This window comes from Lethenteron reissneri, chromosome 20 (genome assembly GCF_015708825.2).
Source record: "Lethenteron reissneri isolate LAM-NWPU_2019-01 chromosome 20, ASM1570882v1, whole genome shotgun sequence".
Taxonomy (NCBI): domain Eukaryota; kingdom Metazoa; phylum Chordata; class Hyperoartia; order Petromyzontiformes; family Petromyzontidae; genus Lethenteron; species Lethenteron reissneri.
This window is the reverse complement of record NC_083798.1, coordinates 15,898,639-15,915,427: the sequence shown is the minus strand read 5'-3', so window position 1 is coordinate 15,915,427 and position 16,789 is coordinate 15,898,639. Positions and strand designations below refer to the sequence as shown.

Below are 16,789 nucleotides of genomic sequence, written 5' to 3'. Positions count from 1 at the left end.
TTTCGAAAAAAGTCTGCATTATAAATAGAGATGATGATAAAAAAAGATTTAACTTCTTAAAATATATAAAGAGTCCTGAGTTACGAATAATCATGCTGTGGGGATTAGAAGTAGGGAAGTAGTTAAAGTAATACATTAAATAATAGTATACGACGTTTCAATTGCAACACAAGCAATCATCATCAGGTATAAATGAAATAGCAACAAAAATCTAAACAGAAAACTATAGACAGACATATAAGCAGACAGATATCACCAAGATACATAAGAGAGAGAGCAACACATAGGCACAGAGAGAGAGAGAGAGCGTCTCTGTGACGAGGCCTTAAATAGAGAGAGGTGGCAGGGGCGGAGAGAGGGAGGGGTTAGAGAAAAAAATTAGCATGTCAATGAGTAAGACGACGCGTGATAAAGTACGCCCCCGCCCCCTCTCTCTATTTAAGGCCTCGTCACAGAGACGATCTCTCTCTGTGTGCCTATGTGTTGCTCTCTCTCTATGTATCTTGGTGATATCTGTCTGCTTATATGTCTGTCTATAGTTTTTTGTTTAGATTTTTGTTGCTATTTCATTTATACCTGATGATGATTTCTTGTGTTGCAATCGAAACGTCGTACACTATTATTTAATTTATTATTTTATCTTTATACGTGACTTTACCGAAAGAACCAAAGAGTAATTCCTGCAGTCACGAAAGCTCCAAATTAAGATTGAAGTAGTTAAAGCTATGCACTGTGAACCCGGTGACCTCCGTTTTATTTCCAGCCACGGCTAGCGTAAGTGGCCAGTGAGATGTTAACCGGTTCTGGGAGTCACCTTCACCAGCTCGTACTAACCAGCAGCGGTAATTATGGTCAAACAACCCGCATGGCCATCACAGTGCAGAGATGCCTTCATCCGATAGTGGCTTGACAAAGAGCTGTATGTATGTCGAAAGAAAAAGTCACATTTATTTATTATTCTTATCATTAATCATGCTGCAAGAGCATCATTTATTCATAGAAACAACAGTGCGAGGAGAAGAAATTCACAAAATAAATAAATCAGTATACAGCACATTCCCACAGCCAAATTTGAGTCAGAGTCAGTGCAAATATCATGAGTTTTTTTTTTACTTGCAGTCCTGGAATTTTCATACAAATCTGTGAGTTCTGTGAATGACATATATATCTGTGCAAGTAGATCAAACATCACAATAGGTAAAGAAGGGTCCCTTCAAAAACATGTAGATCTACACTTGTAAATACATACATAGGTCGTGCATCAAACTGTCTGATACAAGTTTGAAACTTCTTCATGAGAAAAAAGACTTGAAAGTTATGGAAAGACATACCACCAAAGTGCGGGCATGACATTTCTTTGATTGACAACTCATCGCAGTGTACTGGAGTGGCATCACAGAAATGTCATTCGGGTGTTAAAATGCCAAGTTTGGCCATAAAACCTATTTTTTTTGTTCGCATGAACGAATTTCCAAACTCAGATTGGCCAAATGAGGACAGACAATAATGTAAAAAAGTCATTTTGTTGCATTGCATCGGATCATGGGTATGCATTTATGCATCGACTAATATTGATTATTAAGCTCAAATTACATGCATTCAATTTCATGCATGTCAGAATTCATTTTTTTAGATTTGCATACGTTGCCTATAAATATGTTCATGCCAACCTTTCAGCCACTGGAGGTGCTACCATATGCCACGCGTATTGCATAGAAAAAGATAGCGACAATACATTGACATTGGGAGTAAAGTTTTCAACACTAATGACCAAAAAAAATTCGCAGATTAAATCAATCTCTCCGTGTGAAAATTAAATCCAGTTAACATATCGATTTAAAGCTTTCGTGACTGCAGGGATTCATCTTCTTGGTTCTTTCGGTAAAGTCACGTAGAAGGGAAGTAATAAAATAATAAAAATAAAACATAATAAAATAATTCTCACGACGTTTCGGCCACAACGTAAGCAGCCGTCCTCAGGTGAAAACCAGGTCCGTCGAGGCGACAGAGTCTGACTTCCCTTCTACGTGACTTTACCGAAAGAACCAAGAAGACCAGTTAACATATTTCTTGGTTGACTGATATTTGTTTATTTGAATCGTGTCTTCATGCAATGCTAATGTACTAAACACATTGCTTGGTTAACTTACTATGGACATAACTTGTATTCTGAATTTCACTGTAGATATAATTACGAATCATTACATCACGAGGACATTGGAAAGGGCATCAGCTGACTTTGTCAAAATGCAAAAAAGCAGCTTTCGCACAAAGAAAATAGCTCCTGTTCTGGCGAACACTTTTGGCGAAGGAAATTGACTGCAAAATGTTACTGTGGGGTCGGGGCAACACCAGTAACCTCTTACAATGGAATATTGGAAAAATATGTATCTTTCAAGAAAAAAAACACGCATTTCTTTCATGGTATAACCCTTGGACAGCAAGCGTGGCATTGGCACATCTTGTACTGGTAGGAACCTCCAGGTTCCACCAGCCCACAGGGGATTATTGTGTCCGTCCATCGTGCATCAAAAAATGGGAGGGGTGGGGCTGGGTGGAGAGGGGAGGGTGGGAAGGGGCTGGGTGGGGAGGGAGGGTCTGGGTGGGGAGGGTGGGGAGGGGCTGGGTGGGGAGGGTGGGGCTGGGTGGGGAGGGGCTGGGTGGGGAGGGTGGGGCTGGGTGGGGAGGGGCTGGGCGGGGAGGGTGGGGAGGGGCTGGGTGGGGAGCGGCTGGGTGGGGAGGGTGGGGCTGGGTGGGGGGTGGGAGGGGTGGGGCTGGGTGGGGAGGGGCTGGTCACCCCGTGGTGCCCTTATAAAACTCAACGTTTAACCTACTCACGCCGGCTTGTGCCCGCCCTCACAGTCGGACATATTTGCGGAATACACCACGCTGCCGTTGACCCTGGCCAATGACTGAGCAACCCAACGTTCCTACCAGCTCCCTCCACAGGAATGTGTTTAATCCTGGTTAAATTGTAGATGGTCCCAATTAAAGTTCTCAACATGAGCAATACAAAAGCAATAACTTGGAGAATTAAGGATAGTTTTTTTTTATTATTTGTGGTTTGAACAATCAGTGTAAATACAATATTAATTAACGCAGTATGTCTTAATTTGACAATGTTTTTCGAATTGTAATAAACACCATGTGTAATATATAACCTTATACACTGTTAAGTTATTAACATAACCTAATTTTGCAATACTTTTTTTCTGATTTACTTTGTTTTTTCCCTGCAAATGTATGCCCGATTGTGCTATCAGCATCTCATCACGAGACAAAGAATACATTCAGAAGTCTCTCAGAGCAGTGCATAATCCCACGTCAGAAAACAGTTTTTGAGAGGGGTTACCTCTTCAAGAAACCTTCTATCCACACTGGAAGAAAGCACTTCCCCCACGTGACCCTGCCATGGTAAAAAAATGTTCGGCCACATGACAAACAAACAGATTATTTTATTTGGTCAGAGCTGGTATTTAGGTAAACTGAGTGCAAAAAACAACTGATTTCATGTGATCGTATTTTACTGCAAACATTGGTGGCAGGGCTGCGACCATGAAGTCGAAACACTTAAGAACCCGATGTAATTATGGGATGCTGCCAAGATTTAAACCCCGAATCGCAGCAGTGCCAGCGCTCTGACCTCCGAGCCACCCGGCCACCTCATCACATGTGTCAGAGAGTTTCCAGAAGTCATTTTAGGTTCGTATCAACAACCTATAACACGGTAAATGAACACCGTAACTGGAAGACTCCCTGAGCCCCCATTAAAAACAGAAGGGGCGATACTAAAATTGTAGCTATGATAGCAACAAAGGGTAAGGGAAAGGACAGTATTCTCACAAGAAGCATACTGCCTCTGGGAGCAGTAAATAATTGATCCATTTTCCTTTTGGCCACTTACTTCTGTGCAGATGTCTAAATGGCTTAAACTGCCCAGATTAATGTGACCACTGTTATAACAATGCAATTCATACAAAGCATAAATAAACTTTCCATGCTGCATAAAAAAAATGTGCACGCACAATGATATCTCAGCCATATCAAGATAAATGGGGCAATATATTAAATTCAAGACCAATTACAGAATGATACCACCACACAATTGCAAACCTGTGAACATTTTCCAACCTAATTTATTTCATTGCTTAAACAACACCAAGCCCACTTCAAAGCAATGATCATAGTCCAGAAACGGAACGTATTTTTTCGAATAAATTTCACTCAAAATATGAAATAAATAAAATAAAAACCCGGCAATCACCAGCAGCTCCTGCAAGCGCCTTCACTCATCCTCTCATCTCAGGCACATGGCTCGCAGGCTCAGTGCCGGGCGCAAGCAGACCGGCCTCCCCTGGGCAGCTTTATGGCACGCGCAGCAAGCGAGCGGCTAAAAATAACTCGAGCAGCCAGGAAGCCGTGTGCGTGCAGACCAAACGTGCAGCGAGCGCGGCGTGCAACTCGTGCAGGAGGACGCCCGCTGGCTGGCTTACAATATTCTTAGGTTTTTTCGGTAAAGTCACGCCGGTAAAATTTTTTTAAATTAATAAAAGTAAAATAAAAATAAAATAAAAATCACGACGTTTCGGAGGCAACACAAGCTTCCGTCTTCAGGTGGAACCGTCACAGCACGATAGCTGTATCTCACTTGATACAGCAATCGAAAGCTTCAAATCTAGAATGGCTGGCTTACCTCCAGCGCCACGCCGAGGTGCTCGGTCCGGAGCATCGCAGCACCGAACGGACCGGTGGAGATGAGAAGAATGCCCCATCTAGTTCTTACGGTAACAAACATCACGTAGAAGGATTCCTGCACGAGTGGATTTAAGTTTAGAGAAAATTCTGCACGTAATGTTTGCTGCGGATGCAAAAACAAACGCTTCTGATGGGCTCCGTTCCGTGGCTTGACGGCGTTTTCTAGTTCACGTTGCCAATAACACCAGGAGATCGGCGAGAGTGGCTGGCCGCCTTTCGGGCACTCACCAGGTCACTGCAGTAGCCGTACCACCACTGGCCCACTCACCAAACCTCGACATGCACATATAAACCTTGCCAATCAACTCCGTCCCCTCCCTCTCCACCACCCCCCATACGAAAGAAGACGGCCGTGTCTTTTATCGCGGGGTCGCCACGCCACGATCGCCTGCCTGTGCGGCTCAAATTAAGGGCCGGCTCGTAGGAGGCACCCTGATAGCTCATGGATTGCACACTACAGCTGTGCTCGCGCGCTGGTGCGGCGACAGAGGCTGGGACGGCGCCTCTCCTGCGTGCAGCAGCAGCGCACGCTGCCATGCTAATTGGCTCTATTTTAGGAACGCTCCGTGAGTAGACTCAGAAAAGGCTTTACACGGGAGCAGAATGATAATAAATCAATCAGCGGCTGATTAATGTCTCAATCGCAATTGTAATTTCACATTGCTTCTGCAATCGTCCTGTTTCGTTTGCATGAATATATATTTCAGGGAAGGTAGAAATGTCTTCATTTGTCCTCTTTAATTATGCCTCGATTTCATTTTGAGTTAATTTTACGTGGTTAAAACTCGAAGCAAAACAGCAGATTTCAACGGAAGTGTTGCATTTTAATTTATAATTGTAAAATATAAGACTCGAAAAGGTACTTCAGCAAACTTGATAATTAGGGATATTTTAGATTCTATTTTCCTGCAAGCGGTCATAATATAATACAGTATTTTGTTCAGTTCATGATATACGAGTTATTTTTAAGATGCCTATGACCAAAGAACCAGCAAAGTATAGGACATGAATGGGTGACCACCAAGGATCAAGAAACAGGTGGTCAAGACTGCTGTAAGCTTATGTTGTCAGCAGAAGGCAGTGCATCACAATCAATTGGTGAAGTGTGGTCAAATAATAATAGTTTACAATCATAAAAAAAAGTAAACATGTAACTACAATCCAAATTTATCAGCTACAGATCTTTTAACAAGCAACACTTATAAATGTTCACATAGAGAGAAATAATGCCGTTTATTAATCAAACAATTGCCATGGATAATACATATTTAATCACGTTAATTTAATTTTGTATTGATTATGTCCTAAAGGTGTCCGTCTTAAAACTGAAAACAAAATGATGGCAACCAGCTCTAATTAAATTAAATTATATTCCGGCATAATTGGTGGTAACATATTCAATAAAGTAATCCAGAGCTAACACAAAATACTCTTCTCTGCTTTTTGCATTTAAATTCTGCACCAATTTCTATTATAACAGGATTTCTTTTTTTGCATTACTTACAAACCCAATCTTTTTCAAGGAACGAGGATGAACCAAAAATAGCAATGTTACTGACAGACAGATTGATGTGCATAGCAACAGCAACATCAATGCAACTATTGCGACATCACTCCCCCGGTGACAGAACCAACAGAACTCAAAGCGCCAATCAGACCCTGCCGCATAACACAACCAAAATTGTAACACGACATAGAAATTGCTAACGCAAAATCCAATTAGGCAATATTGGCACATCCTCAAATTCACTGCTTTTGTCTGTCAATCATTTACCAGTGGTTATCCAGTCAGCTCCTCGCGTTTTGGAAACCAAGTGACGTGGGTTGCTGTTGCCACCACGTTTTGCGAAGAAGCTGCCTCGTCTACAGCAAATCTCTAGTGCTTCCAAACGCTGCCCTTTGGATGTGTGCATGAGTGCATGTGCACGCACGTGTGCACACGTGTGCGTGTGTGGGCATGTATGCGTGTGAACACGTATGGGTTTGGTTTGTTGTCCTCCCCCGCACCTTCGATTAGCACGTTTGGCTTCGTAGGGCGCAAAAGAAGTTCAACATGTATACGTATGTGCGTATCTGTGCGGTGATGCTGCACGCCTGCAATCCAGCACGATGGATGCAGCAAGGGATGGTGGATCGCACACATATTGCGAAACTCCCTTCCCAAGGGAGTCATAATAACATCCCCTAGTTTGCCAGGAGAAGCCAGTACAGCAAGTGGACTATTCTCCATCTGCATGGGGAAAGAGTGCTGCTCCCTCGCAAGTGGGGTTTCCTTGGGTACTCAGGTTACTTGCCACTTGCAAAAACACTCATTCATTGGCTGAAAACAGCTTTGAAAAATTCCAATGCAGCAGGACCCTCGTGAAAAAAAAGAGTCATTGGACTCAGCATGTCTTTCCAAAATAAAGAGAAGTATTCATTGTTATATGTCCGTGTGCGCATGTGTTTGTGTGCGCAAGTGTGTATGTGAGCCAGTATGCATGTGAGCCAGTGCGCATGTGTGCATGTGAGCCAGTGTGCATGTGTGCATGTGAGCCAGTGCGCATGTGAGCCAGTGCGCATGTGTGCATGTGCAACTCGTTTGGACATGACGGCTGATAGCAAGAGCATCTGCGTCGCCGAACAACGGCCTCAATTGATGCACCCTATTTTAATGCCCTGTGCCACAATTAGGTATTTTGTCAGCTGCTGCCGTAACTTGTGCAGTGTAACGCACTTCAGGGACAGCGGCGTGTCTCTTAGTTTTATCATTCCACTGCTGGCTGGATGCTTCCCCACACCATGTTGATTTTGAAGGTTTGTTTGACTAAACTTCAACAGGTGGGTCAGTGCGGGTTGGTGAATTGGGGAAGGGTGGGAGGGGGCAAGACCAGTTCAGCTCTCACCCGCCAATGATGTTAGGCATGGGGTTGTCACGCAACCCACACAGCCGCACGTACTGTGTAAAATACTTGCTTTATAGGAGGAAAACGGTGCTCTACAATATTGCCAAAGCTCATTATGCAGTAGACACCCTCGTTTAAATCTGAGTGCTAGATGAAAATTGACAACGCCAAATTAAATACTGAGAACTTACCATGCCAGTAAAACCATAGCACATGTTGATTACCAAGTAATCCGTCCAAGTGCTCAAATTCCATTCAAACAACTTGCAATGGGTTAAGGATCTTATATTGCACCTTTACTAGAAAGAAAAAAAACAGCTGACTATTTGTAGCTGCGGCCTCACCACATCAAATGGAAGGCACAATACCAGCCCAAGAGCTTAACGACTCACTGTACCTAGTAACTGTCAACTGCACACAGGGCTATCAGATATCATTTTCACATTCCGACCATACCGCATACAATGTGGCACGAGCCATATAAAATAACTCAGGATTTGAAAAGAAAAAGGTCAATACAGTGTTAATGAGACGTAAAACAGCACAAAGTCACAAAAAAAGCCCTTTTACGCATTGCTTGCGTGTCATACAAATCAAGCGAGATGCACCCAATCGTGTCAGATCTTGGAAGTTAAGCAGGTTTGAATCTACTAATGTGTTTGTCGTGGACAAATTGGTTTTAATAGGGCTGTGGATCTACGTGTTGGACAGCAGCGGGCTGTAAGCCCATTGTCTGCAATTCCACATTCACACATCCATGCTTCCCCATCTTCACCAAACCGGACTGAATCAGTGTGATGCAGTTTGGTAAAATAACCTCCACGACCAACATGGTATGGGGAGGCCCCTCACCCAGTAGTGGATACTTAAGATGGCCAGGGTGGCTGTCTTGTACTCTGGGCCATCATGGTGGTAGTTGTTGGCAGGCGGATGAATAAATTTCGATTTCAAGCTTTCGTGACTGCAGGGATTCATATTCTTGGTTCTTTCGATAAAGTCACGTAGAAGGGAAATAATAAAATAATAATAAATAAAACATAATAAAAAATAGGCTGATGTATAGTTTGGTGAAGTACGGTACTCGGCAATTCTTGTAAATGAACACAGGACTTCCCACCATTTCTATTTTTGTTTAGTTTGCTCCTATAATCCAATGGGGATGCGTGGGCAAGCCATTCATTAAGCCGAGTACGGAAAGCTGGAAATAAAGATCAATTAGCCACTTCAGCTGCCAGCGCTTGCGGCGCCTAACATCATTTCTCGCATATTTGTACATTTTAAGAGAGAAAAAAAACATCACAGCAACCTCCCGGCGCTGGCTCCAGCTCAGTAGACAAGAAGAGATGTCACAAAAAGCAATACACGATGGAGCCCATAGGCAGCGTCTGCATGGCTGAATATTTATTTTTTGGAAACCAAATTAGAGTCAATGGGAGCTATTTTAACAATTCAATAAGGCAGCATCCTTCCAATGACAATGCTTTTTCAATAACTTTTCCACTGCGTAGAATTTCCAGCATTTTTTCACTTTACAGTAGAGTGAGTAGGGTAAAAAACACCAATGACTGTGGCACTCTGGTTCAGAAATGCAAATAAAATTTTGGTAAATTCTAAACCGTGTAGCACAGAATGCAACAATTCCATTGTAGTCCAGACTCAACCAAGACCAGGTTCTGTGCAATATTAAGCCTGCAGTACGTGTGTATTGCATCTTTAGAATAACTCAGCATAATTGTTACTATGTAATGTGCAAGTCGATCAAGCTGAATAATAAGTGTTGAAATATACGGCCTCCAGCAACAGCAACAACGGTTATGCTTCATCATCTGGAAATGCATCCAATGCACAGTAAATGTGAATTAACCTTTTGTATCTCTGCAGCCAGTGCTGAACTCCAGGTCGTGTGGGCCACGCACAATTTCACAACCAATCTGTACTATTCACCTGTAAACTTTTACTTGCATGCATGCATGTTTTTTTTTTTATTATTACCACTGGAAGACTGCGTTTAACCGGTGAGGTCTAAAATCCCCATCCTTTAATTACGCACATCAAGTATGGCATTTCCTCACATTAATAATGAATGCATTTTATTTTCTGCAATCAGATTTATGCGCAGGTGATGGAAGGTGATAGGGAAATAAGTACATAGCACTTTCACAAACAAAGGATATAAAATACAACTGATGAGCTGTGATACACACAGCGCTGCATATTTGAAATTACATGAATAAATGATCAGTGAGGCCCTCATCCAGTCTAACTTAACAGAGATGCACATTTTCGGGGTAGATTTTTTTTCACGTTAAAATCAGAATTAAACATCCTTACCGAATACAAGAACTCTGCACAGGCGCGAATTCCTTCTTGTAAATGAAATCAACACATCCAAGCCTTGACCACCAGCTAGGAAAAAGAAAACAAGCGTAATGAATAAGCTATTTAAAAATGCCAAACCTCAGCGTGACATGCAGCAATCAACCATGCGTGTAAAATATGTTTGCAATGGCACAAAAGGTTCGACAAAACCAACAATTTGAAGAAAACATGCAGCCACAATTCACAGCACTGGACATGTCACAATCCATGACAATGCAGATGCCACAAGTGGCCACAACCAATGCTAATGAAGGTGCCATAATGGAGATGAAAGAGGCCGTGCAAATATTGGTGGCAGGTCAAAATATTGCCCACGCTACTGTACGTAGCAAAAATTGTTCCAATGACGTACTGAAATAGCACTGAAGAGCCATAACCCATTGCAATTAAGGTTCCACCAGCCGTGCTAACACCTGAATTTAACAAGTCATAGCAATTAAAAGCTTATGTACACATGTGCACATATTAACTGACCATACTTCACCATGCTGCTAAGCGCAGTTTGTGAAGACAGGGATAGTACTATACTTTAAAGGCATTAGAGAAAAGTGCAATTGATTTAGCTACACTCCCCCTCTGAGGTTCAACGTGTACCCACGCCGCAGCCTCTAACACCTGAGTTGTACATAGTGGTCCACCATCCAATCACTCTACAGTCTCATCTCTGCTTAGCTTTCGAGATATGACGAGTTGGGATGTATTGATTTTGCCACGGGAGAAAATATCATCAAACCCCACTGTAATGTAGGTGCCGTAAATGAAATTTAAATTCTAATGGCAGTGCAAAAAATATAGTCCATTGCAAAGGTGGTGCCACAAAGCCACTGGGCAATGAATGTGCCACAATCCGGAGCAATGTAAATTTCACAAGGCGTTCCAGTACAATGAAAATGTCACAAGCCATGGTAGTGAATGTGCCAAAATGATAATGAAGATAACACAGGGGGGCAGTGGCAATTATGATGCCACAACCCACTGGAAATGTCACAGACCACATAAATTAAGGTGACACTCAAATTGCACCAATCATGCATCGCTTACCTGGACAAAAAAAAAATCAGTCTTGCTCTACTGCTGCGCTTGAGGCTTCCTTCTGCCGTGGCTCGTGTTTGTGCTGCTGCAATTGTTGTGGCGATTGAAACTGTTGTTGTGGTTGACCAACACCGCTATCGTGGGCGCTCACCCACCCCAACCACGGCGGCTGTCGATTTCAGAGGAGGAGCCCAGCCTGCACGCAGACACCACCAACCCAAACACCTGGCAATGGCAAGTCAAGCGTCGTCGTGGTGCTGTTGGTGGCCACGACGCGACACCAGCGGCGCCGATGCGTCGCTGCTTCTTCTTCTGCTGCTCCTCCTCCTCTCAGTCGGCGCTGTCACCATCGTCGTCAAAATCACCATCGTAGTAATTGTGCAGCAATAAACCAGCCCACCGTCACCTCACCACAAACCACCCACCCACCTTACTCACCTACTAATCCCCTCCTCGCTGCTGCCTCTGCGTTACATAAGCCCCCCCACCATCACCACCACCACCACCACTTTTACACGCAGCTCAGCCCGGCAACGCCAATCATTAATTGCCCCGCCATCCCTGCTGTCCACGGCTCTCTCTCTCTCCTGCTCGCTGCCTGCACTCCTCCACCCTCCTTCCCCCTCCTCTCCTCTTCCTCCACGGGGTCTCCTCCCTGGCTGTCTCCCCGCCGATTGCCCTGCTCAGCCCAGGTGGTGACCCGCGGCCCAAATGCCTCTCTCTGCTCGTGGGGTCGCCGGTTCAGCCGGCGGCGGCGGTGGCAGCAACGGCGCACCAAGTGGCCCGGCGTGACGTCACCCGCGCCGATTGACAAACAAACTCCCGCTGCGGTGACGTCAGACGCCGCTTCGGTCGCGAGAGCCGTTTACAAGTTTTTGACGTCACGAGCGTTAAGACTGGCGTTCCGGAACGGCGCGGTGACGTCACCGCAGCGAGAGGGGTCGTTCTAGCGTGTGGCGATGACGTCATAGTTGCGATGCGCGCGACGCCTTCGACGTCATGTAACGCAGATATGATTCCTTGTAAAAGGTTTCAGTTTGGCGTTTAAACATCTTGACACCTGTTTTGTTGCCAGAAAAACAGGGGGGGGGAAACCTGTTGAGTGGACCTCTGGTGAAGAAATCGATTCCATTATTATCGATTGCCCTGCTGTGAGTGACAATTTAATTGCCACGATTTATTTGAACTCGATTGAAAAATGGGTTTCCCTTAGATTCAGGGTAAAAGGAATGGAAGTAATATGTTAAAATAATAGAGAGACAGAGAGACAGAGAGAACAAACGATAAACAATACAAACGAGAAAGCACGCGCACGACACAAAGAGACTCGATTATTGATTCAATTCTCGACCCAGATCAACCGTGGCAATTCAGTGAATTAATGAGATCGTGGTCGCATCCAAGGAAGCAATAACAATTGATACGTTTCAAACAACAACAGCAGCAAACACGCACCATGAATAAGGTGTCAAATGCCATGATAATTGTTTTTTTACCCTTCTATCTGGCAACAAAACTGACACCTTTTTTTACAAGGAGTCATGTTTGCATAAACCACAATACCTGCAGTCATAATGCAAACAAAAAACATAACTCTGATAATGTATGCACTGTCCTTGAAGTTGATTGGTCCACACCCGAGACAGCTTTCCTGAGAGCCTAGTCTCACATGGGTTGGACCAGATGACGCCAAAAGGTGCACAACTCAAAGACAATGCACCATCAGAGTATGAGAGCTCGGGGTAAGCCTTTACACCATTGAAACCTCATTTGCCAGTAAAAAATATGATAGAAGGGTAAAAAAACAATTATCATATTTTTTACTGGCAAATGAGGTTCCAATGGTGTCAAATGCCCTCGGCAGTTCCTGAAGAAGCGCATTCCAGTAAACACGCCAAGGTGTGGGTCAACGTTGGCACCAACGTTATCATGTGGTTGGAAAACCATTTAATTGGCCCAACGTTTGCCCAACCTTGGCGTGCTCACTGGGATTTGGGTTACTCTTGGCTTTCGCGTGATCCGGCGTCGCTGAAATTCTGGGTATCAGACACACAAAATGGGTTCACAATCGCCGTGTAGTCGATAGTCCCAGCGCGGCCGTCATCGATGGCTGCATAAAACCCACACCTGCCAACCCCTTATCAGCGCCTACCTTACGAGACCAATTCAGACATTATGGGTCACCCCGTGGCCTTATAAATCTCAACGTTCATCCTACAAAGCCCCATCACAAGGGAGAAACACAAACAAACGGACAAAAAATATATAATTCCTCGTCACAGCCATCTCCTAGACACACTTAAGCGGTTGTGCTTTCGCTACGTTGTCCCCACCTGAAGAAGGACGCTTGTGTTGCGCCCGAAACGTCGTGATTTAATTTAGTTGTTTTCATTTATTTAATAAAAACTTTTACCTACGTGACTTTACCGAAAAAACCAAAGAGTATAAAAAATATGTTGCCCGTATTGAAACGGCTGTACGCCGTATGGACCTGAAAACTCAATTTCCCTGTACAAGTGGAGTGGGTTCTTCAGACGCCGTAGACGGATAGTTGAGGCAACACTTATTTATTATAAAACCGACTTGTTAACACAACACCTTCTAACAGAAAGGTTAACGGCCCTTCCACCCACAAGCTAAGGGGACACAATTCCCCACGGAACTCGCCCTCTTCCTAAGCTAGGGTCTTGGACTAGTCTGACCTGACCGCGCCAAGGTGCAGGTCTCGACCACTGGTTACACGGACCCGGCCCTGACAAGGACTGCGGGCTACGAGGCTCCAGGGTCATGCCACTGGCTCAGTCTGCCCAGCCCTGACAAGGACTGCGGGTCAGACGAGTCCAGGGTCCTAGGCTGGCCGGCCTTGTGTCTTCACTGGTTCTTCAGTCTTCGCTGGCAGCACTGCCCAGACCCTCTCGGGCTCCTGCCTTTTATACATCTCCCCACCGAGGGGCGGGGTTCTGTGGGATCCCAGGACACCCCGCAGCCCCCACCCGTTGGGAGGGGCGCGGGGGATCCAAACACCCCACAGCCCCCTCCCCCCGGGAGGGGCCCCGGGGGATCCCAGGACAGCCCCCACCCGCCCCGGGCTAGGGATATCGTGATTGCCCCCTACAGGTAAGCAGTGGGTGCTAGCCGGAGATGGTGTACGTTCGTCCAATAACACCATTACACAAGTGTAGTGTTGAACATGGAGGCACACACTTGGCTTGGAGGCAACACGTTTATTACACAGCTCCAACAGGGCTAACTACATAAACGTACAAATGCTAAATAGACCCCAACAGGGTAACAAGGTTACTTTAACAGGGTAACTACATAACCGGGTCAGTCAGTAACATTCTGACTGACCCATGATGCCGAGCGAAGACCGAAGATTGAAGAGACGTAGCACCGAGGGTTGATTCCAGAGAGCAGCCAAGAACGCTCTGGGGACTGCCCCTTTATGCTCCTGGGCGTGGCCTCGTTCTGCCTTCGGCCACGCCTCCTTCGAGACCTTTCCCGAAGGATCTCGACCAAGCATCACGTGTCCCTCAAGCCCCCCTCGGGCCTACTTTACTACCCTGTCCCGGTCACGTGCCCTCTCGGGTTCACCCAGACTACCATGTCCTGACTTGCCCTCTCTCAGGCCGTCACCAGGACTATGCTCCCGAGGTCCCGTTCGCATGCCGTACTCACTCTGGCCCCAGAGAGAGAGATCCTAGACCAGGGGTCGGGAACCTTTTTGACTGGGAGAGCCATAAAAGCCAAATATTTCTAAATATATTTCATTGAGAGCCATATAGTATTTTTAACGTATAATAAATTAAATGTCTTACTTTTAATGCGACTTCTGGTGCTATATGGTTTTGCTGATGGCCTTGTAGTCTGGTTCATACGTGGTGAGGTTGAGCTTCATGCAGGCTTGACCCGTGAAATTTATCTTCAAAACTAATTTCTGTTTACTTTAAAATGACACCATAGTATTAAACAATATCACAAGTATTTTAAAATCAGTTCCAAACTGATTTTTTTTTTCAACTCAAAATTGTCTGGGAGCCATATGCCGTCACTGGAAGAGCCATATATGGCTCGCGAGCCATAGGTTCCCGACCACTGTCCTAGACGCACAGTAGCACTCTTATGACAGTGCCTGGCGCTAACACCATAGTGACACCCTTAAGGTCACTACACAAGGATACGGGTAACCCATATGGGTTGACAGGTATGAAAACCCCACATCAAGTCCGATCTAATGTTGTTAAATTCCTGCTCTGAAATGTAAAATATCGGTTTTGACTGTCATGCAACAATCATTAGACTCTGCAGCGGAGTGGGTGGGAAAGAGCTGCCCCCCCCCCCCATTACACGTTGATCAGAGTATACTTGACATTTTAGCATGTAGGCTTTCACGACCATTATCATCCATAATACAGGTTTTTTTGGGTTAGATCGAGTAAATATATAGATGTGTCGTTAAATCCGCTACCACCCGACACAGCCAATAAGTAAGGTTTGTCACATAAACAGAACATGTCAATTGGTTACTAATACAGCACACTGGTATGTTGGAGGGTTCCGGTCAACGAGTCAATTAAACTACTCGATACTCTGTGAACAAACACAGGTTTAGCCAAAGATGTCCCATGACTAGCTGAACACTGTCAAAGAACACCTAATTCGTGTGTGAAGGTGACTTCAATAAACAAAGAGATGGAGCAGCAATGGGCTCTCCTTTGTCTCCTGTGATAGTGAATTCGTACATGGAAGATTTTGAAACAAAAGCAATAGCTTCAAGCACACTAAAACCCTCTGCGTGGTTTAGATTTGTGGATAACACATTTGTGATCCAGCCACAGGGCAAAAATACACTTTACGAATTTCTAAATCATCGCTATTCGCAAAAAACCCATCCATCCAGTTCACCATGCAAGTGGAAGGTGGCAGAACCACCATACATGACACAATGTCAGCTACATGCAAAGATAACCTGATTTACAAGTTCAACCTCCTTTCCAAGAAGAAGCCAGATCCGCACGTTAAAAAGTTCGACGTTGACAAGATTGTTATCAATCAGAGTAACAGTCTAATTTCTGACAGCCTAAAATCGGTTCTAGCTAAAGGGCTGAATTTTGCAGTCACCCCTAAACACATCCCAGTTGAAGATATCATTGCCCAGGTTGACGTAGCCCTTAAGGGTTTGGGATACATCACTGCAGACGTGGCAAGATCGGAAATCACTGCACGTATTAGAAACATCAGTAACGATGAGCACATTGAGCTTTCCCAATTAACAAGTAAACCCGTAAAAACAAAGTTTTTCACTATAAATCCTTTATATGCATGGCATCGGGCGGCTAGAGTATTCTCGTCCTCTGGCTTGAGATGGCTGCCACCTATGGGTCAGATGATTGTCTGGCAGCATTAAACAATTGGTAATTAAATATTAAAAAATTTTCCCCTAAACAAGGTACAAATTTTTTTTTCACGAAAATGCATTGTCACGCACAACGAGTCTGTGTGCAAAATGTCAGCTCGATTGGATCACGGGAAGTGGGTCAAAAAACGACCGAAAGATTTGCACGGTCCTAAGCAAGCAATCGAACTTAATATAAAGGATTTAAAAAAGAGAGATGACATCGTCATCCTCTCAGCCGACAAGGGCAATGCCACAGTCATCATGGCCAAAACCACATATAATAACAAAATTCAGAACCTACTTAATGATGGTAGCTGTACAAAAATTTAAAGAGATCCCA

The 16,789-nt window shown here is 44.5% G+C and overlaps 1 protein-coding gene across 4 annotated transcripts in view; it reads right to left on the bottom strand.

Annotated features, from left to right (window-relative positions):
- The window catches only part of LOC133344865 (R3H domain-containing protein 1-like), a 61,846-nt gene extending 50,014 nt beyond the window's left edge, over nt 1–11,832 (bottom strand). For all 4 annotated transcript variants that reach the window (XM_061555127.1, XM_061555131.1, XM_061555132.1 and 1 more), the window contains exons 1-2: nt 11,061–11,832; nt 9,972–10,046 (exon numbers count right to left, since the gene is read on the bottom strand). The gene's annotated coding sequence lies outside the window, so the exon portion shown is untranslated. The remainder of the gene's footprint in view (nt 1–9,971; nt 10,047–11,060) is intronic.
- Nucleotides 11,833–16,789: the final 4,957 nt, after the last annotated feature.